This window comes from Falco rusticolus, chromosome 4 (genome assembly GCF_015220075.1).
Source record: "Falco rusticolus isolate bFalRus1 chromosome 4, bFalRus1.pri, whole genome shotgun sequence".
In the NCBI taxonomy this organism is placed as follows: Eukaryota; Metazoa; Chordata; class Aves; order Falconiformes; family Falconidae; genus Falco; species Falco rusticolus.
In genome coordinates, this window is record NC_051190.1 from 91,282,218 (window position 1) to 91,308,389 (window position 26,172).

The 26,172-nt window shown below is 38.5% G+C and overlaps 1 protein-coding gene across 1 annotated transcript in view; it reads right to left on the reverse strand.

Annotated features, from left to right (window-relative positions):
* LOC119147900 (POU domain, class 6, transcription factor 2) overlaps window positions 1–26,172 on the reverse strand; it is a 95,316-nt gene that overhangs the window by 25,248 nt on the left and 43,896 nt on the right. The window lies entirely within an intron of this gene.

A 26,172-nucleotide genomic window follows, 5' to 3' on the forward strand; every position in this document is an offset into this window, starting at 1 on the left:
GAAGAAAGTTATGTTGTCAGAATACACTTTTTACAAGTATTAGAGCACCTGAAACAAACTTCTGATAAAACTTGGGAATAAAACTGAACTTTTTTTTTTCTTTGCAAACAACAACAAATGAAGCTAGATGCATAGGATTATTGCGACAGGAAAAGTAAAAAAAAAGAAGAAAAAATCCCACAATCAAAACCAAACCATATCTCTCTTTCCTTCACCACATATCTGGGATAACTGACTTTATCATAGGCCCCCAGAAAACATCTAACCCATTGTAAGGTTTCCAGTGTTCCCTCTCCAGAAGCTTTGCTTCCTCCTCTTTACCCTTAACACCCACCGCACCACATGTCCTTTTTGTCCCCCACCAGTATGACCCCAGCTGCCTGTGTCTGTTATCACATACATTGACTAGTGTAGACCTACTTGGCTGCTGAGAAATACAGTGGATCATGGCTAGGTTCTCCCTCTTTTTCCTCAGTGGGGACAGTAACAGGGTAGCTTTCCTCAGTCTTATCCGCTGATTCTCATTCCATTTAGGAGCTTAATAATCTTTTTAGTTCTCTATTTCTGCCAATTTTTGTTAAAACTGGTCAGCCACATCAGTGGCTTTGTGGGCAGGCCACTAAGTTACTTTCTGAGAGTGCAGACCTAGAGGAACAACTCCAGTTCTCTTGCTAAAGATGTAACAAGGATATGCATATGAACTGCGCTGTGAAGTGTAACAGGGATCTGTGAAGATCTCTGCTTATTCAACTCACCACAGGTGATACAGAACCACCCCAGAAAATCCATCCTCAAGAAAGATCAGTATCAATCTTGGAGAGCATGCCATGATATCCAACTAACCCAAGCACAGCTGGAGGGGCAGGCCGCTCCCACCAGAGGATCACCCTCTCCCCTCTGTTATTAGGCTAAACTACGACTCAATCAAGCAACAACATGCTAACGAGTGACCGCTCCTGCAGCGGTCACAGCCCAGTGGTGCGCTCCAGGCAGGCGCAGCTGTGAGGTGCAACGCCGCAGCTTCAGCTGACTCCTTGGGTGAAGAGAATGCACCCGGTTACCTGCGGCAGCTCAGCCAACGTGCGGTACGTGCCAAAACCATCAATTTACCAAACTTTCCCAGGTAAAAGAAGTTTGGAAGGGAAGACCAGAGAACCATAAAGAAAGGCTGGACAGCTGTCCTGTGGGAGGACCTGGTAAAATGGCAAGCCCCGGTACTAAGCTGTATTGTAAGAGCTGCATATATCAGAACCGTTCAAAACGTTGTAAAGATATAATTTAAGTTCTCCTTAATGCATTACTAAAAGGTAGACAGATCAATAAAGATTATTACCCCCATTTTACAGAGCATGACTGAAGCACGATGGAGCACATTCAGACAGAGGTTGTGAGTTAGCCTTCCAAACTGGAATTTCCTGGGAGTTTCTCTCTGCAGATCACAGTACTTTTATTATTATTTTTAAGGTGTCCCTAGCTGAACTGCAGCTGCTTTACTGTTCATGTGAGAATACAGCTCGTCACCGAGGAGGGAGGCATTCAGTTACATCATTATCAGATTTCAGAATGTTTTCTAAAATCTGACTTCCAGTGTGAATTAAATACAACTTTCATGCAGTGCAACATGTAAATTTCACCCAGTTTTTGGTGACCTAAAATATTGATGGGTCACAAATAAATTATTTCACTTTGAACATATCTCACCAAGCACAAGGGATAGTCTGTCTTAATTTTATCAGCAGAAAACATAGCAAAGGCCTCTCCTTCCTTTGCCATGTCAGTAAAGGACGTGACCTTGGAGTGTCATTACTCCAATGTAACTTTAACTATCAAGGTCCTAATTCCAGCAAAGCAAAAATGCTGCGCTGGTGTTATCAGTAATAGAAATGTTTGCATTCACATTTAAAATGCATTTCTTGGACTGCAGTTGGACATTTTATAGAATGACAGTGCTGAAGTGGACAGTTTGTAAGGTCAGAAGCAGAAGGCTATCTATATGTATTAATGTGTGTCACACATCGTTCTGTACATGGCGTGCTGTACATGCACACAGTCAGGAATGGAGCAGGGAAAACACAGCTGGGAGAGGTGTTTCAGAAGGACAAATGAACAAATGACCTCAGGGGTGTTACCATAGGAGCCAAGGGTAAATCTGAATGGGAAAGTTTTCCCACTTTCTGAAACTTACTGAGATGTTAAGATTTTTTTTACACTTTATACCAAAATCAAGTAATATCTTGTCTGGTTTAAAAAGAGACATCCACCTGTTTCTAGTTAACCAACAGGGCTATTCTTTATGGCATGCATCTCTGATATGGCTAAACCCAGATTCAAGCTTCCCCTTTCAAGTTCCCCCTTCTCCAAGTACCGTCTCCTAAATATTCTAACTGCTGTCTCACTCATTCACGCACAAGGAGGAGTACTGGAACTGGATCCCCTCTTCAAACCCTGTATGACTGTCCTGATGCCAAGCCAGATCCCTCTTCCTCTAATTTTGGTATGAAAATTCTCCCTGGGCCTTGCTAATGTGTCCTATTAAAGTATCATAAAAGCTGGTGCTTTATGAAGACAATTTATGGTTTTGATACATTGGCATTTTCTCAAGAAATAAAACAAGACCATGCCATGGGCTTGGGACACTGGTGTACCACAGTACAGACTACTTAATTTCCAGGGATTTCCCTAGTGAGGAGGCATTGCTCCTTTCTAGCAAATGCTGCTATTTCAGATTATATTAAAGGACAGTTCAGGAATAGCATGTGACAGGGACTTATCCACAAGGTACTTCAAGAATCACACAACCACAGAATGGTTTGGGTGGAAAGGACCTTTTAAAAATCATCTAGTCCACCCCCCCTGCCACGGGCAGGGACATCTTTCACTAGACCAGGTTGCTCAAAGCCCTGTCCAACTGGTTTTGAGCACTTCCAGGGATGGGGCATCCACAGCTTTCTCTGAGACAGCAGAAGAGGCTTCTTACTCTGTCAATGTTTGGACTCAAATTCACAAACAATCCACCCTGTCAACACATTGTGGGGAAAACCAACATTTCTCTCAAAGTCCTCACGCTACAAGTATGTAATTTTAATAGATTTGGGTTCTTTTTTGACTATGCACATGACTTTCACGATTCCTTCTATACTTCGTACAACTGAAAGCAAGCACTAACTGTTCACAAAGGAGTTGCAAAACAGGTGTCATATGCAAAACAACAAACAGACAGTTTTGAAAGTCCAAGGGTTAAATCAAGGGACCCCCTTGTAAATGCTCCATGACCTCTAAGGGAGTCAGGCACAGTAAGCTGCAGAGCACAACTGGTGAAAATAAATGACACCTGGTTGTATCTGTCTGAGGTACAGGTTCCAGATGTAGGCACAAGATGTAGCGCAGATGTGACACTGGAAATTGTACCAAGATGTTTAATGTAAATTCAGACCTCAGCTTTTTTACAGACAGGGCTTTGGCCTACCTCGAATTAAAATATCAAGACTGTTAATTCTGGCCCTGTTCAAACGGCAGTGTTTCCAGGAGCCTTGATAGTGTCAGATTGTCATTGCTTCCTGATGTTGACTAAATTTTTTAAAAAAATATTATTTTTTTCTAACTTTAAAGGAAATTCAGAGTGATTTTTAAATGCATCTGAATATTTTCCATTGATTAATCTGTTGGTGTTGTTTTAGCATCCTAGGATTTCAAGATATCTGAGATTAGGGATCTCAGATCTTACAACCTGAATCTGCCATTGCCAAGACAACTTCTGTGATTAAGTGTTCTTTATATGAAATAAAGTTGTAAGGCTTAGCTTGCACGTGAAGTTAATTTGTTGACCTGCTCCTACCTACCATCTGTGGGCTCAGTGGTCTTTGCCTACATAGTCCTGCAAATTGTAAATCCATCTGCAATGAAAGAATAAGCACACAATTAAAGTGAAGGTAAAATCCCAAGCAATGGAGCTGACCATGGAGGGCAAAAATCCCAAACCCTCAGCACATCAATATTGTGAGTGTTCTCCCAAGTGGCAGGGTAACATCCAGCACTGATAAACAGAAGTGCTAGTCACTATTGTACTGTTAAACAGATTCTGGTCCTTGTCCTTGCTCAGTAAAGGTTTCTTCTTAGAACGAAATGAAAATGTCTGATCTTAACAACTGATCCTTAAGAAAGAATAATGTTAAAAAAATGCATTCTTATCCTTTCTTGACTGACAACACATCTGATATTTAATGCCTTTGTGGATTACTTCACTGTAACTCACAGGATGAAGCTGCTGGCAGAAGCTGAGAGACTGTTCAGAACTTCTGGGGATAATGTCTAATTGTAACCTTTGTTTGTGCTGCAGTTATAAAACCAGATTTTGCATAACCGCATGAAGGACTAATTGCTGATTTCCCAGCAGTGAGTCCTTCCACGTGGCTCTGAATAAACCAATTGTGTTTTGACATTAGATGAAGTTACTACGATACCCTAAAATGAAGCATACAACTGGTTTTTGTTAAGTTCTTCTCATCAGAAACAGGGATGCTGCCTTGCTTCATTGCTTTCCTAGCACAACCAAAGGAATATTACAAACTGTAGCCAAATGGATGGTTCACTAACTGCCTGTTTCTGCTGTGAAAAGGCTAAGACTACACTAAGTTGTTTCCACTGTTAGCCAGGGATGACATAAAGCAAACAGCATTATTTCATCTGAACAAAGCCTTTAACTATAAAAAGGAAATGTTAAGGTTTTTCAGTAATATCATCAAAATGAACGTACGTCTCATTTTATCAGTGTTGCAGCCCTTTAAATATTGAAGGTTAATTATTCAGTTTTGGACAACAGAAGAACAATATAAAAATAAAACAGAGAAGCAGGGAGAAAGTAAAAGAAGCAACAGAAAAACTGTTGAGTAAAATGAGACAAATCACGATATATGCATCAGCTATTTTACCATCTTAAACTGAACAGAATGCATGGAAGTCTTACTCTTATGTAGCCAGTCAACAAATCACTATTTGAGTGAATGTTTGCCGATTTAAATATGCTTCACTCATCTTCATTTTCTAGTCCTCAGAATATAAGATGAAATGAAAGCTCACTGTGGCTTCTGTTGTATGATGCTGGTACGTTTAAACTTTTTTTCCAGGTTTACAGGGCCAAAAGCTAATTTAACCCCAGAAATCATACCACCTACAGTACACAGGACAGTGCTTATGGTTTCTACAGTTTTGCAAATCTCCCTGAGAAGCTGCTTCTGTTTACAGATATGTACCTTCTTGTAAGAGTGGATCAGCATGAGTTACTTTAAGGAGATCATCTATGGAGAAAATGACTGAGGAAAGGATAGAATAATGAGAATCTGCTCAGGATTTTTAGCCTCTGTGCAGCTGCCCCTTTCATAATCACACATATATACACACACACTACCTATATAAATTATAAACTCAGAGACATATTTTTATATATATATACGATTTATTATCTACCAATATCAATAAACCCAGCTATTTATATACACTATACTATATATACTACCATCTGCACACTGAAAAACTGGAAGCATGAATACAAGCTCCATTGGCAGACTACTTCTGAAAGAAATGCCACTCCATCTCATTCTCTGCAGTAACAACAATATAATTGAACTCAAGACAGGATGAGGCTAAGGCTGCCTGTGTCTTGCAAAGTAAAAGCATTATTAATTTATGCAAAGGTTGCAAGTTTCCTTTGCTGCACTATATTTCTTGAGGAGAACTCAAAAAAAAGGGCACAATGAAATGCTATTATGAGAACAAGGCATCAAACAGTGATACTAGAAATAGGCATCTAAAAAATTATATTTGCGAGTCCCCATTTCATGTAAGGAATTATAATTTTCAAGGTAAAGTATTGTTCATATATCATACAAAATATTGGATGATATATTGTTTGTAAACATCACAATGGAACATTGAGTCTGACATTCTGCCTGACTTTTTTTTTTTGCTTTATTTTTTAAAAAATAATGTTTGTATACTAACATCAAACTATACAGGACTTTATTTGTCATCACTCTAGGACTTATGTGGTGAAATCTTTCTCAAGCAAATACTGTTATGTTCTCTTAGCAGGGGCGTGTATACAGTCAGAAAAAGAATGTCTCTTTTATCAAACACCCTGAATAACACAACATAACGTATTCTCATTAGAAAAATCGAAAGATATAAAATTACCAAAATAAAGATTAAAATTATATTGAGGGTCTACTGAGTTGTTTTTTCTAAGCAACCTACTTATCAGATTTAGTTTCCTTTTAAAATCAAGAATTAAGTCAGGCACAAGGACCCTTGGAGGTCACAGTTTCCCAAGTTGAGCAAAACAACTGTTGATTTTAATTAGATTTATAGGTCCTGACCATTTCTGAAAGTCAGCTAGCTAGATTCTTATGAAAGTGTCCATTATTTAAAATTATTTGATGGATTACTTTATATAAAGCATTTTAGCAATATTTTTGTTTGTTACGACAAAAGATCCATGATACTGTTATGACAAAACATCCACTATTGTAACAGAATTGTTATGACAAAAGAGCCATAATTTGTAATAATGTTTGACAATCACAAACAGAAGTCCCAACTTACTGTTTCTAGCATTTGACTGTCTCCCAAACCACAAACAGCTTTCCTGATTGCTGTGCACATCCTTGTAGGGTGTATACAAGCAAATACACTTTTGTATGTGTGGTTTTGGTAACTTTTTTCCTGTAAACACTCTTGAGAACACAAAGTAATGGTATTCGTTTTCTCAGGAAGTAAATACAAAGCAACCGTTCACCAGCATGAATTTCTAGATTCAATGACAATGAAAATATGTTGGTAATATTTATTCAGCTCTACTTCCTCTTCACACATGCTGAGATTTTCATAGTTGCCTACAGAAGTATCATTGCTACTCGGCTTCTCTGATACTTGACTAAGTATCAAGAATCTCAGAGACAAGAAACCCCTGTTCTGAAATAAAATTTCCCAACCTCTGCAAACTTTATATATGTGCTGCATCTGCAAACCCTACCAATACGTTGTGTCTTTAGATTACAAACCATTTAGAACAAGGATTGGGTTTTTTGGGCATTAACAGAATGTAAATATTTACTGCTACTTCTCCCTCAGCATAAAGACTGGACTTGCTTTCAGCCATATCAGAATTTAACATACTGGACATTCAGCAGAAGAAAACGTAGGCATCCCTACGCTTTGCAATACTTGCCATGCTGGGCCATTCAAGGCTAGCTTAGGAAACAAATTGCACTTTCTCAGCAAGCCTAATTAGGCCAAGCACAGTGCGTGCTGCCAATGTGATTAGGTTGCTTCCGTGCTATGGTGATATTATCGGCTTGTTTGGAACCAGCTTTGCTACTTGGTGTTGTATTGCAGTGTACCAGCCTACTACAGAGATGCTATCTAGAGGCTGGGAGCCAGAATGAGGCAGGGTTTAGTAATTGCTCTTTGATCCTGTGGTTTTTAAATATGAGCTGCTATTGAGATGTAATCTTGCATAGATATGAACAAGATAATGTTCTCTAGTGCCACAACAGTTCTCACTGAAATAGTGCAGTTTTAATTTTTCAAGTTGTAATACTACTGTTTTAGAAAAGGGATGTTGCACACTACTGTCGACAGGGTGAACACGAGAATTTCTTGTGCTCTATTTTGTTTCTTCTCTTGGTTACTCCCTTTCAACTTGTTTTGCATAGACAAGAAGCTCGATTAAGGAGATAGCATGCTCCTAACTGCCTTTGGTAGGCAGTACTGCTGTTCACTGCTTTATCTTGTGGTGCCAATCCTGTGAAAGTTATTCCACCAGGAACTATTATGGTCTTGCAGATGTATGTTAAATTGGGATCCTCAAAGAGTTATTTTTCTTTTCAATTTTCATTGATGAAATTTCCTGAGGAAACACAAGTGCATTCTGGGCAAATGATATTTTATTCTAGCCTTGTCTGTTTAGAATATCAATATATGTTTTCTCGGACACTTCTCCATGATAAACTGGACTGAAATCATTAGCCATCAAATAACCTTCAGATGCAATCTTTAGGACCACAGTTCTTTAATTAGGTTACAGGTCAAAGAATTTCTAGGCCATCAATATATTCTTGAATAATCCACTCTTATCTTCTCACTATCAAATTACATACACTATATAAATTATTTACCAGAGATCACCAGATCTCTCTGTCTGTAACTCCTAAAGGTGAAATTAATTAGGCATGCTGATTCATTCAATCATTTCAGGTTTAGCCAAAACTCATTACAAGAAGGCTAACAGATATTGCAATCAATCAGCAGCAATGATAACTCAACATTGTTGTTATACAACCATATTTCCCCAAGTACTGTTACAAATCTTGAGCTTGCTGCCCAGGTGCAAGGACTGTGGATGACACAGTAGCTGTCTGTCAATGCTGTGCAACAAGATTCTTTTAAATACCAAATCATGCCCTACTTCAGCTGATGTTTCTACAAGTTTAGATGATCTGGACTTCAGTTCAATAAAAGATAAAACTGTTGGTCTTCTTGATTATTGTAACTTTTAACATGATAATCTACAAAAGATCGAGGCAAGGCTGAGGTGAGTAACTGTGCAAACCTTTGCACCTGGCCAGACAAATGTACTACTGAAACACTTTCAAGTTTTACAGTGCATGCATTTCTTCAACAAGCAATTTTCAGACTAAGAACGAACCACAGTGCTAATCACCAGTATGACTATGGTGGAACAAACCATTCTGGATTACCTCCCTACTGTGTATCATCACTATGGAAACCAATATTCCAGCCTTTAAAGTGGAATTTCGTTATAACGCACCACAATTATGTGGATGGTCAGGACAAGAAATAAAAATTCATTTCACTGAAAGGAGGTGGGAAAATTTAGATGGGTCATATGCAAGTTCTAGGATGGAAAATGGTTGTGATTGGAAGTTTCTGGATCTGAATCTTTAGGGGAAAAACCCTCCTGAGGTCAAATATAACTTCCTCTTGTCACACAATTATCAGAGAGTTGATTTCACTACCAACACATCTTTGAAAATTTGCCAACCAAATAAGCCAGACTTAGTCCTTCTTACATTGTGAAATTTGGTATGGCTGCTGGTTCACCACGCTGCTCTGCCAATCAGTTCATCTTTGGAAACTCACTAAAATTCTAGTCCTCCATTCAATTATCTGTAATATGTTCATATAAATACTTTTATCTCCCTGCCAGTACTTCTATGTACCTTAAGTAATTTCAGTCAGGCTACCTTAGAGTTATCAAGAAAAGATACCATATAAAGGTAGAGGGGTTTTATGTCAAAGGTGGATACATACCTCACTGAAAGTACCCTCAGCTGGTTCTGTTCTTCACTGTTAGTAGCAGGAGCGTATACTTCAACTGCTTGAAAGTGCAATGGCTTAAGTATCTCCCATTATCAAATGCATCATTAATCCATTTCACCTGAGCTGACAGATAGAAGGGAAGGAAAGGGGTTCTACTCACATCTTCACAGCTTGACTTAAATTTCCACTGTGACTACCACCCCGTACAAATCACGGTTATAATAGTAAGTTCTGTAAAACTGATACTTAGTATATGTGATGGTACCTACCGCCAATGGCCGGTCCTAGCATCTCTCTCAGGATAAAACACTCTCCTGATGCAATGGCACTTAACTCAGGAGGTAGCTGTCTGTGGGTTTGGAGATGAATATCCAGAATTCAGTCACTGGTCCACTTCCATTGGCTAAAATACACTTGTTTGTGGTAGTCTATATACAGATTTGAGTCCCTCTCAAGGCTATGAATTTATGTTTGTACATTCAATATGTTCCTAATGAAACAAATATTCCAAAAATGACAGTTTAACTAAATTATTCTATAATTTGGGGAAGATATAGCAAGATTCTGCATTTTATGAACCTGCGAGGAGAACACGCACCTTGATTATCCATTTCATTCACGGCTGGTCCATAAGTTTGCTTAAGGAAGAGTTAAATAACTATGATTTTCTTATTAAAAGCAACAGTGTACCTGAGTTAACCCCATCTCCAGCACCTGCACTGCTGCTGTACTGAAGCAACATGTTCCTCATACAGACAGGCATACCGGAATTTCTCTTTATGTATTTTGATATGAATTTGAACTATTTCATCTTGCTCTTCTGCTGGTAGCAGAGCCCATTTCCTTGAGGCCAGGTCTGTGGAAGATGGAGGATCACAGACTCTTTGTACATTTTCTGTCCTTGCATGTTATCTCTGTATCAGTCCTAAAAAGATGTCCTTTTCAGCTGTGACCTGCAGAGGACCAAAGGTGAGGGGCTCCTCTACCTTCTCAAGTCTAGAGAAGAGGGAGGATAAGGGCAAAGATTAGCTCTTTCCAGGATCCCTTCTCTGTCTGTGTATTTATCACTTGCCTTACGCTTACATTTTAAGTTATTTCGGGCAAGCCATCAGGTTTTTTTCCTATGTTAGAACCAGGCCTTAGCACAGTAGTCCAGTCATGACTGTGGTGGTGCTACGTTATATTACAGAACTAAGGGGGTGCAACTCAACCTTCATCAGTACCGCTACACTCCCAGTACAAAAGGAAAAAATAAGTTACGGTCATTTTATACAGAGGATAATGTTTAAGAATGTGGCTACAAGCTGGGGAAAGAAATGATATAATAATGCTAGAAGAGGCCCTTATGCTTACAGTCCCAAGTATGGAGGACGTCGCTCACAGTTACAGCTGAAGTCTTTCTCTTCTCTTGTTACCGCAGATGTTCCTCCCCAGGAACATGCAGAGCACTTCCATAGCTCAGCTCTTCCAGTCCACACTGACAATCATAGAATCATTCAGGTTGGAAAAGTCCTTTAAGATTGTCAAGTCCGACCGTAAACCTAATGCTGCCAAGTCCACAAGATTCAGCCTCTCTCTCCTGGTACGAAATGCCTCAATGTGGAAATGATCCAAAGAAGCAAGAAGGCTCCTTATGGAATGATGTACTATGCTCACTGCCTGAAAGAACCAGAGAACCTAACCACAGATATCTTTAGCGTATGAAAATTTAAAAGCATTAGTAAGGACTGTCAGATGTTTCTTCATCCAGGCTTTGCCTTGCTTTGAGTAGTCTCCCTGACACCAATCCACTGAGCAAGATACTAGTTAGTAAGACTAAAAATGACTGAATCTTCTATAAAGAGAAAAAAGCTGATTTGAAAGGGGGAAATAGCCACTGCAAAATGAAGTTTAGTTGTAAGTATTGTCAAAATGTATACTGTACTTACAAATGTCCTTGTAATACATTTTTTTAAAAACAACAAATTCTCAATAATATGAACCCTCCATAAAACACTTCTTATTAAATCTTGGAGCGGTACTGGAGAAGATTCCCTGGTGTATGTGAATTACAGCAGAAGAGGATGAGTGAAGTGCAAATGCCACAGTATAATTCGTATATGGAACATTTTAATTGTGGGTAATGGTAGATTTTCAGTTTTATAAGTCAAGGAATTGTGCTCATTTCTGAGACAGAACTGAATATATTAACTGCCCTTGAAATGGTATCAATATTTCTTCTTGCACAGAGAACAGCACAGTAAAATGCATTAAAAGATGAAAGCTCTTTGATCCTTTTGAATGCTTAAAGATACCAGAACTGTGCCAATAAGTTTTAAGGAAGAGGCTAGACAGAAAAGAAGTATTATTAATTGTCGAGATAGCATAATATCCCAAAATAGTGATACTGAGTATACTAAGGACTACAAAAATATTTTTTGTTCATAGTTCTACCCCATTGAGTCTCCTAGGGCTCAAAGGATTCCTTCTTTCCCCCTCTTCACTCAGGTGAAGTCATTAGTATGCAAATGTATTTGATCTTGACATACACAATAGCTCTATCTCTTTAGCCCCCAGTATTAGGGAAAGAAAACTGTCTGGGATTATATCACAGTGTAGATGTTATGAGTCAGGAGCAGCCTGAATAACTGGAATCCCAGGAGTCATTTACAAGAGCTGTCGAACTTCACTCAATAGTCTGCTGGTTTTGCTGCACTGAATGGTCAGCCGTGGTTCTGCCAATTGCCAGGTAATACTTTCTAGGAAGATCTCATCTCTTGGCTTCTCATTCATTGATAGTAGTGCCAGTTACCTCTGGACTCCATTCCAGTTTGGAGCTATGCTTGCATAAATATTATCAGGCTTCTGACTTGACTTCTACTAATAAAAATCATAAGTAAATCTACTGACCTGAATGCCATGGCCCCTGGGACTTGAACACAGCACAGGCTGATGTTTGGGTCTAGATGCAGCCCATAGTCCTTTTTAAATTATAAATAGTCTTAGGCTGACATATACCCTGCACAGCCTAGGCCTGGGTTTGACTGGTTATCTCAGACTTTGGTTTCAGCTGCAGCTAGAAAAATTAAAGATCCTCTCTCTTTTTCCCTGTTCATACAGAGCCCATTTTGCCCAATGGAGCAGCACCATGCAAACCAGATGGATGACTCATAAGTAGTTCTGGAAAGTGGGAAATTATGTTAATTTTTGTTTTCACTTCAAAATGGAACTTAAGCTAAATTTAAGATTAAAGATAGATCTGAAAAAACTGTTCAGAGTAGATAAAGCCACTCTGATCAAAACTGAAATATTTCATATTCCTTTTAACCTTTTTAAACTTGAAAAAAGAAACCCGCTACATTTTCAAATAGAACATGTAAAAATGAGACACTTAAATCTTATCCAGACATTGTACTTTAAATTTTTACTGAATAAAATTTGTCAAAATGACACATTTTTTATTTAGATTAAATACCATTTTTCCATCAGAAGTCAGCAATGAAAAAAATGTCATCCAGTTCTTCTCACAGTGCTGCAGGAATTTATACAAGAGGATTGATAAATGAGGTAGTAAAATGTAATTATACCTAACTCTTTAACACAGATTCAAATGCAACACTAGAATCCTGAAGGCTGCTTCTGGATACGTAATAGATTTCCTTCTCTAGAGCCCGCTGGATCCATTGATGATAAGGTCTCCAAGAGCACTTGCACTAGGGTAGGCTCCAAGAACTCTGCTAAGGACTAGAAGCCTGATGTGGTAGGCACTGGGAAGGAAAACGTTTAAGTAGTCCCTGTTTTGAAAAGGCAGAGGCAGCCATCACGCTGTCAGGACAGGTAGCACGCTGGCATGCTCCAAGGGCACAGAATAAAGTCCTTCTACTTCCCCAGCAAATCTGCGCCTGACAAATGCAAAAGAGGAGGACACTCCCTTCTTCACCCCTTTCCCCCAAAGCTATATGCATTTTTTGAGAGCTTAAAACTTCCATTTATTCCGTAGCTTTTAACAGGAAGTCTTTTTTTAATCCCTTGGGACATGGACAACCTGGCCTCTAATTTGTGAGTTGCTGTTCAGTGGGGAAAAATATAAAAGATGATGCTTCATCTACCGCGATTCCTCCTCCAACCCTGTGCTCTGAAAATCCTTGCATGCATTTCTCATCCATCACCCTATCCTGAACGATGCTCAGAAAACTCAGTGATGTCTAACATGATAGCTAAGAGAGTCTGTGCATCTACCAGCCTCTCCCCTTCCTTCCCTCGCCTTCCCCCCATCAATCCTCCCCCAAAAGAAAAGGAACCCATTTCTGAGATTAAAAAGAAAGTTCGTCCAGGCTCAACGTGCATAAGATTTGTCACCCAGGCTGCTTCACTCAAAAATGAAAACATAAAGATGTGTAAACAGCAAATAAACTCAAAAAAGAAATAAGCATCTGAACGAAAAAAAAAAAAGAAGAAAGTTATCAAATATGCATTTGTTTATCACAGTCAACTTTTATGACTCAAACCTGATCCATATATATTTTATGAAGAGAATATCCATTGTGGTGGCAAAATTAAATGTATTTTGAAACTTGTATGTGACATTTATCTATCTGCTCTATCAGAAAAAAGTTGTCATATTCATTCAGACATATATTACTTTTTCAATTTCCTGTCAGTAATGTTTTTTTAATGTTCTTTAGGGTGAGACCACAGGATTTCTCATTTCTCACAACAAAGACCATAACTCATTAGAATTATGTTGATGAGTTTATACCTAAAAAAGTTGTATCACTTTTTTTTTTTTTTGAGGTGAACAATTTGCACTCTTATCCATGACAATCATGGCTTTTTTTCTTTGTTGTTGTTTTTTTCTTGTTAAAGATAGTCACGTAGAGAATTGTCAGCTCCTTTTTTTCCTTCTTTTACAGAAGTTCATCATATAAAACACAAACTTATGGTGCAGTTTTATGATGATTCAGGTTCTATTGTGAGCCACAAGAGATAACAGAGATAGCACAAGTATTGAAACTCCTTATCACACATCTTCCCTTCCAAAGGGGTGATTTTGATAGGAAGTTTATATAAACCCAGTGCTTAAGAAGAAACAGCACTGTGCAGCAGGCAAGGCCAAGGGGTCATAGTTAGAAAAGAAACAGAAACCAATTAAAGTGTGTTAATTCACACGAGGCTACAGCCTCTTCCAATGCAGAAGACTGGATGGAGAGGTGCAAAGTGGAGACGGCAACTTCTTTCTTGCAGTTGCTATTAAAGTGACACTGTAATAAAAACATTATCTCGCATCCCATAGGCTCAGTACAAGTCCTGTGACAGATCACGCAGTGCAGCAGGTCAAGCCCTGGGTAGAAAGGCTGTTTGATTATTATGGTTTTTTTTTATATAGCCTAATAATGATATCCACAATACAAACTATGGTCATGTTGGTAAAAAACATTCAACTTTCATTCCTGAACAAAAGCAGACTATTTGGAATCAAATTAGAGGATGTGCCTCCCCTTTTAATCATACATAACATTTGAGAATAAATACAAATTAAAGTAATATTTGGTAAATCTGGCAGTAATTATGATGGCCCAGCTTAAAAAGGCTGTTGATCAGCTTGGCATAGATATGTACCTATAATTATCTGAAAAGCACCAACTTAGGCTATTTTTTAGGTCAGAAATTCTTATGTGATAAGACTGTCTCATGACATTTGTGGCATCTGCTGGTTGGAGCTGTGCTAGTAATACTTCTAAGATGGCCTGTGGTCTGAGGATTTAGTGCATCCCTTTTCAGTCCTAACCAAAACAGGAGGGTAAATGCCCAGAGAAATGTAAAAAGTAATCTGTCAAAGGGAGAGAGATCTTCCTCACTACTACAGGCTCAAAGTGGTTTTTTTTTAACCAGAAGAACCTTAGAGGCGCAAAGTCTTCATTTAGGCGCAACTGATTTTTAAATAACAATATCCTACAGATTAAATACTTAATCTTAATTGAAAGAAAAGATACTTAACAGAAAGACCCTCCCTTCACATTGCTAATCGTTGTTTAGTTAAAGTATCAGTAAAGTTAACTATGTTTTAAATAATTCAAACAGATACCATTACCTTGGTCTCTGGGACGCTACTTCTCTATTTATTCAGGAAACACAAAGAAGCAAGCAAGCAAAACAGGAGCACAAGTTCACAAAAATAGAGGACTGCCTCTAGACACAACCCAAAAATAAGCCAGGCCATCCAGTGCCAAGTTCTGCATGGCCATCATCAGCTGCTAGCAGGATTTGAGTTAAAACTCCTACGACTGCCATGGGAAGCTTAAGCATAACACTATCAAAATGACCCAAGTCCCATTAACAATAACTGGTGTGTGGTATTCTAAGGATGGAATTTATGTCATTTAATGTTAGCCACCAAACATTATAAGTTCAGTTGTAGACTGCCATTCAAGCTCTTTCCAGTCAATGCAGAGAGAGAAGAATCTCTGCAAGGTGATTAATCTCAGCCTAAAACGCATGCCTGAGATCAGTGAGATGTTTTATTCTTCAAGAGTGTCTATTTCTTTCAGCAATGACAGAGAACTAGCTTAGATTTGATGCAGCCTAAGCTAACTTTCACGTTGTTAAAATTAGGGAAAAGGAATTCAAAGCCAGGAGTCTAAATTGATGCAGGACTCTGCTGAGGATCAGTCAATTCTAATATGGACCTACAGCCTCTAAGTAATTTGGAAAACAGTTGTCTTTTTATTGACCATCCGAATATCTCAGCTGTACAAAAATGAAGGATAAGATAATCTTTTAAAAACCTAAATAATAATATTAATAAAGCACAGAAGCTTTTTCCTGGGAAGAAGCTCAGCCTTTCTTTCATTTTTTTTCTTCCTATGTGAGTTACTATTAAAATAAGACAAGGCTTTGAGAAGACCTCACTGGCTGAAAAGCCGTTCAACACATGCACAAAATGAAACCTGTTTACCTGTTTGACCATCCCTGTCTATCATGAACATAAACATAGAGACAGAGATGATTCACTTAAATTACTTCACTTGACTGGTAATATCTTGACAGATTTCACTGGGGAGGGTATAACTTACATAGCTCTTAAAAAGGGAGTTTAAAAAAAGGACACAGCAATGCCTGTGGACTGAAGATTTATTAGAAAGATTCCCTAACCATCTCTTGGAAGTCAAATTTCCATGTTCTGTGCAAACTCAGTGAGAAATTGCCTTTTTGACATGATGGCCATTTATCTCCCCTCACTCTGTGTTCTTTGAGGGCTCCTCTTGCATCATTTGTTGGGTAGTACGAGGCCGATTAAAAAATTTCTAGATTTGTGCTGTTGCCAGAGACCATAGTGATTTAGTGAATCAGGCATGCATCATTCATGTTTGTTCCCTCTTTTCACTGCATATGATTTTAAGAAGTAAAAGACAAGAGCGAGCCAAGGGTACAACTTGCTTCAGTAAATGTTTTTCAGGAGGGGCCCTTTCCACTGATGGATCAGGTTATGAGAATTTGAGCCCGATTCAGTAATATCTAACATACACATTTTTATCTGTATTCAGAAATAAAGGCTTTTGTTGCAGCATAATTACTTGTGACATTTAACTCTCAACATACAAGATGTACTACATAGTTGGTTAAGGAATTCCATGTAAGCAAAGTTCTAACTGTTCATCATCGTATGTAACAGAAGCATGAAGGCATTTGAACAGGCAAATGCTTCTGCATGTTACCAATAGTATTTCTAGGTCTTAACATTCAGATTTAAAATAATTACCCTAACTGAGAAGCTGGCAAAAACATTGTGCAGTTTTTCTCCTGTACTCCCTTCCAATACCCATTATACTCCAATAAAACCATAGTTTGTGGCTGCAATTTCAGAACATTTTCAATCAGCTCAGACTTCGCAGATGAGAATTGTATCAGGGCTTCCTTTGCCTCTCTGTACCTAGTGAACTGACATCATCAGGTAGTTTTTTTCTCTTTGGACCTTTGTGAAGAAAACTAAAAAAGTGAAATCTTAACTGTTCTAAGCAGTCATTAAATATTTAATCACAGTTTCCAGCAGGTTTTTGTCTTGGCTGTTGTGGCAAAAACTCTCTGCTGTGGTAGAGAAGAATGTGGTGTTCTTTGCTAATGCCAGTTACATGTTATTTTCATTCAAAGGTGAGTACCTTATGATTTATCCATCCTCTCACGTTACATCCATGGCCATACATTCGTAAACTTTCTGCTTTAGCCGAATGCCCACAAACAACTTCTGTTTTCAAATTCATCTATCTACTTGTGAGCAAAGATGAGTGACTGCCTCGTACATGTGTCTCTACCTGAACAGTAGGTATGATGGCTGGGGCATTTCAGTGTTATCAGAGTTACGAGAGGCATACTCTTAGGTATACAAACTGTCCAGAGGAACAACATGTATAGTCAAATATATAGGGTGGTGCACTGTAGGTGGTAGTAATAATAGTGAGAGACTGCACATATAAAGCCTATACATCAGTATCTGTACAATTGAAATTAGCACATCTATAGTGCAGATGCCAGAAGATGTGATTTAAACACCTACAAATGAAAGTAACCTCCCAACACTTTGGAAGGGTCTGTGCAGGTGATGTTCATCAACATAAGGGATATGTCAAGAAACAGGCTGACCATGCCATCCTGTGGGAAAGGGTTGGGAAATATTTCCCACGCAGTTCTGCTAAAACCCCTCAATTTTCTTGATCTTTTAAATATTTCACTCTGGCCTCTTGGGCAGAGCTGCCAATAGTATCAGTCTACATGGTACCTCCTAGTAGTGAAAGGGAAGAGTGTAAACACACAGCATCCTTTAACTCCCTTTATGCAGTCATTCAGTAACACACCTTGGTGAGAAAACGAACCCTTAGAAAAACACAGGCCTAGTTTTATTCCCCAGTTAATAGATTGCAGACAATTATGACCTGTGTACAGTCATGATTACACACTTCTAACATTACACTAAAGAAAGTTCTGAGACAAAAGAGAGCTTGCCAAGATGAGAAGGTTTAGTTCATTTGTCACCAGAATCACCAGAATAAAAGTTCCACAGATCCTAGAGACAGAAGTGTGACTCAAGGAGGTAATGAAATTATTTGTAATTTGGGGTCCCTGTAGGTACTTGTATCTTTCCTGAGGAGATGAGCATAGAGGTCCAGGTAAGCATATGTTCACCTCTCTGTGTGTGCATCCACACAGATGCAGGTGTTCATGTAAGTGGGAAGCAATTGAATTGGAAAAAATGTGGACATTATTTGAAATGTTTTAGGATTTTGGCAGGTTATGGCAATAAGACTTACAGGGAAGAGCATTTTTCTGGATTGGCCACAGGAGGCCTCAAGGAGTATTGTACAATATCTAAAATGGGACTAAAGACCTTTGTTTAACTAACTGAATCCCAGGTACAGCGTGTGGCAAAGAGCTGTTGTCAGGAAAAGGCAGCGATAGGGATAGGGTAAGTAGAACAGGAATGAGGGATCTAGATACCTTGGGATGTCTGGTGATCTGTCACCGACATTGGCACCAGGTATCCGTGCTCTTGTTTCCACATGGGTTTATGCTTCCAGTCATGGAAGGAACTGAAAGAGCAAAACCAGGACAGATGACGACAAGCTAAGGCTAAAAGAAAGAGTTGAGAAGGAAAGCCGAGAGAAAGTTTAGCATGGCAAATGGTGCCGATTCCCCCTCAAAGTAAAGCGCACTGCATGAGCCTGATATCATCTTTTCACTTTGAGGCTGTCTATCTGCTATCAAGTAAGACATATCTCAGCTTAATGCACAGCCTGCAACGAAGGGAGTGGATTAGGCCTCTGGAGATGATGACTAACAAGTTAAAATTAAACTTTTTTTTTTCAGTTGGGCTGCAATGACCTATTTATACAATTTCTTTCTTGCCAGCTAGCTTTTTTAACATTACAAGATGTACCTGGTCTCTCTCATCTCTCTCTAAACTGTCTCCCTGATGTCCTGATCACTCTCTGATCTATTTCTCTATCTGCTGGGTGGATGCTAATATGACATATCCAACCTCTAAAACAAACCATTTATTTTGAAACTTGGCTATGCCAGAGTATTTGATGCGTCAAACATTAAAATGAATGTATATTTGGATACTGGGTACCTCATGTCTTAATATTAAATTATGTCCTGAAAAGTGGATTGATTTTAAACTGCCAGGATATATGTATTGCTTCCTTGAATCTCTAGCATGAAGCTAAACATGAGGGGAGACTAGGAAAGGTTCTCTATGAAGCAGAGACAGAATTGCTCAAGGGCTGTGAGTGTTTTCTTTATATTAATAAGTTCTTTTCTGTGCTTAAGGAAAGAGATTCTGTCATTCTGTTCCATTATTATGTGACAATAATACATTAATCTTCTATGAGAGATACTTATCCTAGAGATAATATTTAATTAATGTGAAAAGAAGGAAGTTTAAGTGAAAAAGGTACTTTAAAAATCATATATATTTAATAACATTGGCATAGATATTTCAAAGTCCTTTTTTTCTTTTTGATATCTGGGCCATTTGCATACATAGGCGCTGAAGCTTAACACTGCCAGTATCTGAAGAAAAATGACAAACTGAGATATACTTTTAGAAAGATAGATTGAATGTCCATTCATGGTTAGGACTGTGATTTTTTTTCTGCTTGAACTTGCCCTGCCACTGTTCACAGATCAACACATAGGAAAAGACATCGCACAATTCTTTGCGATACTCTAGATTCAAACCAGAAGACAGGGAATCCTTCCCCTTACAGGACAACTCCTGTTCAGTGTGCTACTTGGAGGCTTGTGGGTCTGCACGCAGAAGCCTATGGGTCCGCACCTGGCTGGTTATCACTATGAACCTGCATGAATACAACCCAGTTGCTGGCTTACTATCAAATTAATCAAGTACTACTACAATTTTCTCCTCTTCATGTAAAAACTGCTCAGGGAAGATGTATTTTTTCATTTTCAAATTCTTCACAAAATATTCCTAAAATATCTAGACTCCTTGTCCTTTCAGATTTTGAAACAAATACTGACTGTACTGCAAACATGGGAGCCCCAGATTACCTCTCCTCACCTGTATCTGTAAGGCATTTACATACAGATGTCAAGGCTGCAGCCCATCAAGAAAGCCAGTGGCCTTCATTTATGCATGAACGCTTATGACTTCTAAGAAATTCCAAATCAGCAGCAGTGCTTTACCAGCCAGTCAAGGACCTTCAACATTTAGCATTCTGCATCAACTTCCACTTTTGACAGAGTGATCTGGATTTTTTCCCCCTTTGCCCAAATAGCCCTTGGTTTTCTTTTTTCTGACATCAATGCCAGTTGAGCAGAAAGTAAAATTCTGACGCTGGGAAAGAACACTTGTTATATACAGGATAAATTAGATAAATCTAAGCAAAACTAAGCATCATGTTATACAAAGAACTATAATCTGTTTATTTTTCAGAAATGAGGCACATCTGAAAGATAACTCAAATTCTCAGATTTGGTCCACTATGTCCTCTGCTTTCCTACAGCCTTCCTATACTTCAACATGCAGAACACTCCCTCAAAGAAGCTCTGGACAGTCTAAAGAAGAATTCCCAAATTAAGAATAGTCTTGGACTCCACTCTAATGTGAATCTCATCCAGCAGGAATTCCATCATCTCTGGTTGGACAATGATGTGGCCTCAAATTGTTCTCAACTTTGTCAACTCCTGAAGACATGCAGTGATGCAATTTATTCCTGAGCATGACACACCATTTAGGAAACATCAGTAATACAGAAAGCATATTTCTCAGCACCATCTACACACATCAACTCTGTCCACTGCTTTGTTTTTGTCACTTTAAAGAATTCTCAATTAATTTAGGAAAACTTCAGCCTTTGTCTTCAAGTTCCTCTGTGGCCTGGTTCCCAGGAATCTAAATGGCCACCTAATGCTCCCGGATGAAATCTGTAATTACCAAATTCAGTCTTCCAGGATAATAATTGTCAAACCTTCTCTGTGCACAGCAGAATTTGTTTTCAGGGAAATTTCAAGGACTTGGAATGAATTCCACGAGTAGCTGAGGAACCTTTCTCGGTTTATCACCTCTGGCTTCACCACATTTTGCTGCAAAGGCTAAGTACATTTCTGTTATCTGACTTTCTGTAATGCAATATGCATTTCTCAGAAACCCCTCATAAAGATTTTTAAACCCAAATGAAAACATAACTTTAAAAGGAAACTGAAACAAAGAAAGAGATTCCTAACAAAGACAAAACCAAATGTCCTTATCAAACAGGTGACTCTATTCTACAAGGTTCTCCTGGGTGGATGACCAATTTGTGACAGTCACTAGTCATGTTTCTTAATGTGTTACGAGAAGGTGATAAGATATGATGATAAGGAGAGCAGTGTAAGAACCTCCACGGAGCAGAAAGATTTCATTGACTGTGATATATGTCACTGGCGATAACAATGAACATTTGCCATGCTTATAACCACCTCATGATGTTAAGATGAACAGATTATAGGAGTGGTAGGTGCTTCTTTTAGTTACTGCTCAGCTTTCATGAAAATGGTAGTTTGAACTACCTGAACTAAGCTGTACTAGTAGATAGGGTGGTTTTTCTCCTCCATGCAAAAGTAATTAAGAAGGCAATGACATAAGGACAGGTATGTCTTGTACTTCTGACTTGAAATAATTAATTTAGATTAGTGAATAACATTTTCAAAAGTACCTAAATGCTTCAGGCTTTTAAGGCTCTCTTCAAAGTATATTTACTCCACATACTACAGAGTGCTACCAGGACCCCAGAGCAAGTAACTAATGAGCTAGATCCTATGTCACCTTGTTGAGAAGCAGAATTAATTAGTCCAGACATAACCACCATCCTACCAAGGGTTTTGGCTCCTGGTATTTGTGCTAGTATGGCAACGAGAGATATAAATATATTGTCTCTTGGCGTTTGCTTGCAGTGCTCCAGTACAGCACAAAGACATGCCTTCAAGCACTAAGACTCGTAACACTGACTGAGGGAAACTCAGGCTCTTACAGGTATGTAAGTTGCTTTTGAAAATAAGACTTGGGCACCTCTGAAAAAATCTGCGTCCGAAATACAGCACCTTGGGCAGAGATCCAGGCAAGAGGCAAGAAATCTGAAGTTTAGTACTCAAAATAAGATTTTTTGCAAGCTAGATGAAAGAAATTTCAGTGGCCTTGCTGGACAGATGCTGATCATTTTCAAGCTGATTGAAATTTAAAAACGCAATTAACCTTTCCTCAGTAAATATGTTTGGAGATTTCAGCTGTCATCCAATATGGCTCCAGTATGTATTTTTGAGTAAGGTAAAGTTCTGTGCTCTTCTTAAATTAGCATTGCCCTTGTAATTGCTGTTTGCAGCAAATATTATTTAACATACAGCTCTTTCCTTGGTAGTTTTTTGGCACTGTTAAATCCTCCTGTATTAGAGGTTTGACTTCATCTCATCACCTAGTCTGAAATACTCCTTCCTAGTATTCTTTTTCTTGGAGCTTTTGGGGAAAGTGGTGGTGTTTCTACTTTAAAGCTCTTTGTCCAAAGAGGTTGTGAGTTGTTCTTACTATGTTTTTGCAATGGTTGGCTCTTTGGGTAATTCAATTTCTGAAGCTTTTTTGCCCTGACCTTTTTTTTTTAACCTGTGGGAAAGTTAGATTCCCCCGTTAAATATGATGGCACAACAGTGGTTCTGAACTTCTTGATATTATGAGGGGCTAATTGAATATCACTGTTCCATGTGCAGATGGTAAACTGTTCTACATTTCACCACTGTTCTAAAAAATGTGGATATGGGTTTCACAGTTGTTCACATTTGCGGAGATCCGAAATTTGTTAGTGATCATTGCCTAAAATAGACAAAATAGACTAGCTGACTCTTGTTTAGGTATAATTAGCCTCACTTTCTGTCAGTCCATTTCAATGAAACTACCAGTTTGTATGACCTGAGAGTTTGGTCCATACATTTTTACATTTATGCCACTGTGGCTAAAGTTGAGGTTAGATAAACAGTGCAGTAAAATAAAGACACAGTCAGCAAAAGTATGTTAAAACAATTATTTGTCTTTTGATTCAAATTCACATGGGAGGTAATTAAACAACCAGCCTCCTTGATGTTTAGCTGTGGGGAGAGAAAACCAATGGGAAAAAAAATTATCTTCCTTACAACTGACCTTTTCTCATAGTATGTGCCCTTTTCTTCCTGCAAACAGCAGAACTGTATGTATTCAGCCCACTGAAACTTTGAAGGGGAAAACAGAGAGTCAGACCTCACCCAGTAGAAATTCAATATGTTAATATGAAGGTCCATCAAAACAGATTCCCCCGGCAATGGGTTTTCCACGGAATGTTCTTAAATGCTAGTATTATCTGAGTGTTACAATCCCTCCCTCTATCTTCTCCCTTAAAATGCACCTCTTCTTATTGTCTCAGGCTGGTCATGAAATTTCCTTAATATATACCATTCTAATACCACCCACTTAGATTTCTGTCAGTCTTACCCCTGGGAAGACACTGTTAGCAGTCACTATTCAAACAATTACTGTTTAGAATTTTGTGAACACTGCTAGATTTTGTGAGGGCTAACACATTAGTGGTTAGCATGTATTAGAGCTGCACAGCCGAAAGATGGAGCAATGCTAATGCTTGTTAAGAGAAAAGGTTAATGGACACTGCACACCTGGAGAACAGTACGAATTGCACAGATGCAGAAGAACTTTGAGGAGTGTCATACATTACATGGCTTTGAGCCTCCTAGAAATTCAGGTAGAGTTAAAAAAACAACAAAAAAAACCCAACAAATGACCAGCATCCTTTTTTATGTCCCATAAGGAGGCCCACCTGGCATTCTCATTGATAGCTGCCAAGGTTACTGGTTAGTGTAAAAAAACCCCACCAAACACCTAGGTGACCTGCCAGTCTCTATGCACCTTCTTGGAGATGACTGCTAATTCGACAACACCAACTTTGTACTTTGACCTGTAGCTGTCAAAGAGGTTCTTGTATCTGTGGTTCAAGAGAACTGAAAGTTTACAAGCAACATTGCGTATACATAATTTGCTATGATAAGCATACTCTACCGGCAAGGAGGAGGAACAATTGTGGAGGTGAACAAGACTAATAGTAATAATAATACAAAAAGCAGCTATGTATTAAACCCTTTGGTTGTACCTATACACAATATTATACTGTTGTCACTGGATATGTACTTCAGTGATTCCACAGAAACAGTGTAAATCCCTGCAAAAGTTTACATTGCAGTATTAGAGTATCTTACGTCTATTTAGCTGAAACCTGCTCATAATCAGCTGAAATGAAACTGAAACAAAAAGTTAATAAATAAATAAATGAAGAATAAAAATTGGGCTCTCCACTCATTTTTTTCTCACCTGTTTAACTAAACTGCATTAAAATCTACCTTGGATTTTAAAAGTGTATTTTCTTTTAAAGGGGAGATTGCCCCAACTGAACATCATCACAGTAGAAAGAAAACGTTACAATCACCTTTTTCCACATCATTTTGTAATTAGCTCACCCTCCAAAAGAAGGCAATGACCTTGTCTATGGGAACAGAGCGGTCAGCCCTAGTGCTGTGGCCTTTTGTATATTTCCAGGTTGTGTCCTCAGCCACTTTAACTAAGGCAGACAGCTGCTACGCTTAGTATTATAAACTCAGTTCGCAAGTAATTCTTAACATTTCAGAAAAAAGTAGTTAAACTGTGAAAATAACGATACCTGCATGTACACAATAGTATATAATAGTTGGGAAGACAGAAATTTCCTTCAGAATGAAAGCTACTTTAGCACTTTCCAAGCCAGTCTACAAAGAGGACAATGCTATTTCTTAAAATCCTATTCTGTGTTTTTATTGCACATGACATAATACATTGTACTGTACAGTGTGTGGTGATGAGAAATTCCCTGCTTATTTAATTGTGATCCTTCAACGAATTTGAAAGGGAGTGCTTTATTTCCATTTCTTTAATTTACTAGTTCTTTAGCTGATGATTTTATTAACTCTTGTGTTTGAGAACTGATGCTTAACAAAAAAAGAAGAAGAAGAAAAGGCCCTTGGCAGAATTGTGAAGGCCTGGAACTGAATAATGCACTTTAATAATGAGGGATAGAGCTATGGCTTTTGCTGATGGCTGTGACCGGCTCTGTGACCTGATTATGTCGCAGAGTGTCAGCAGCTGAGACACTACAAAAGGGAGCGCATCCCATCAAATCTATCTCCATTGTAATCACTCGCACTGCTGAGAGGCTTGTTAGGAGCAGGGAATCCATCAGGCCTCATTAGCACCATTTACCATCAAGAAGCTCAAAGAGCAGACGTGTACCCTCTCATCAGAATAATGAGAACCAAAGTACTCCCATTATCTAATTGGATCAACAATGCCCCTCTCTTCTATTTAGTTTGCTGATCTACTTGTGGACTACAACTCTCAAAAATTAGTTATTTTTTGTTAATTGCCAGGGTGGAGCTCTGCTCAAGGTTTTTCATATACAGGAGGTTTTTCACACCTAAAGAGCAAGGCATGGGCACAATGAAGCTCAAGTTCCTCCAAGGGATTCTTCGATTATACTGATGCCATCCCAATTAAACTCACTGTTCAATTAAAGTATGTAGTGAACAATTACACCATACTTAGGCTTTCTTAACAACCTACCAGGATATAGAATGTATCACCCTCTTTAACCACAAGATAGTTTCACAATGCCAGCTCTTGCCACGCTACGCTTTTACACTTTATGGTAAAATGCTATTTTGCAATTGCTGAATTAAGAAGAAAGGAACTAAACTGAGGACTCAGCTAAAATGTATTTGACCCTGTTGAAGTCAAGGGACTTA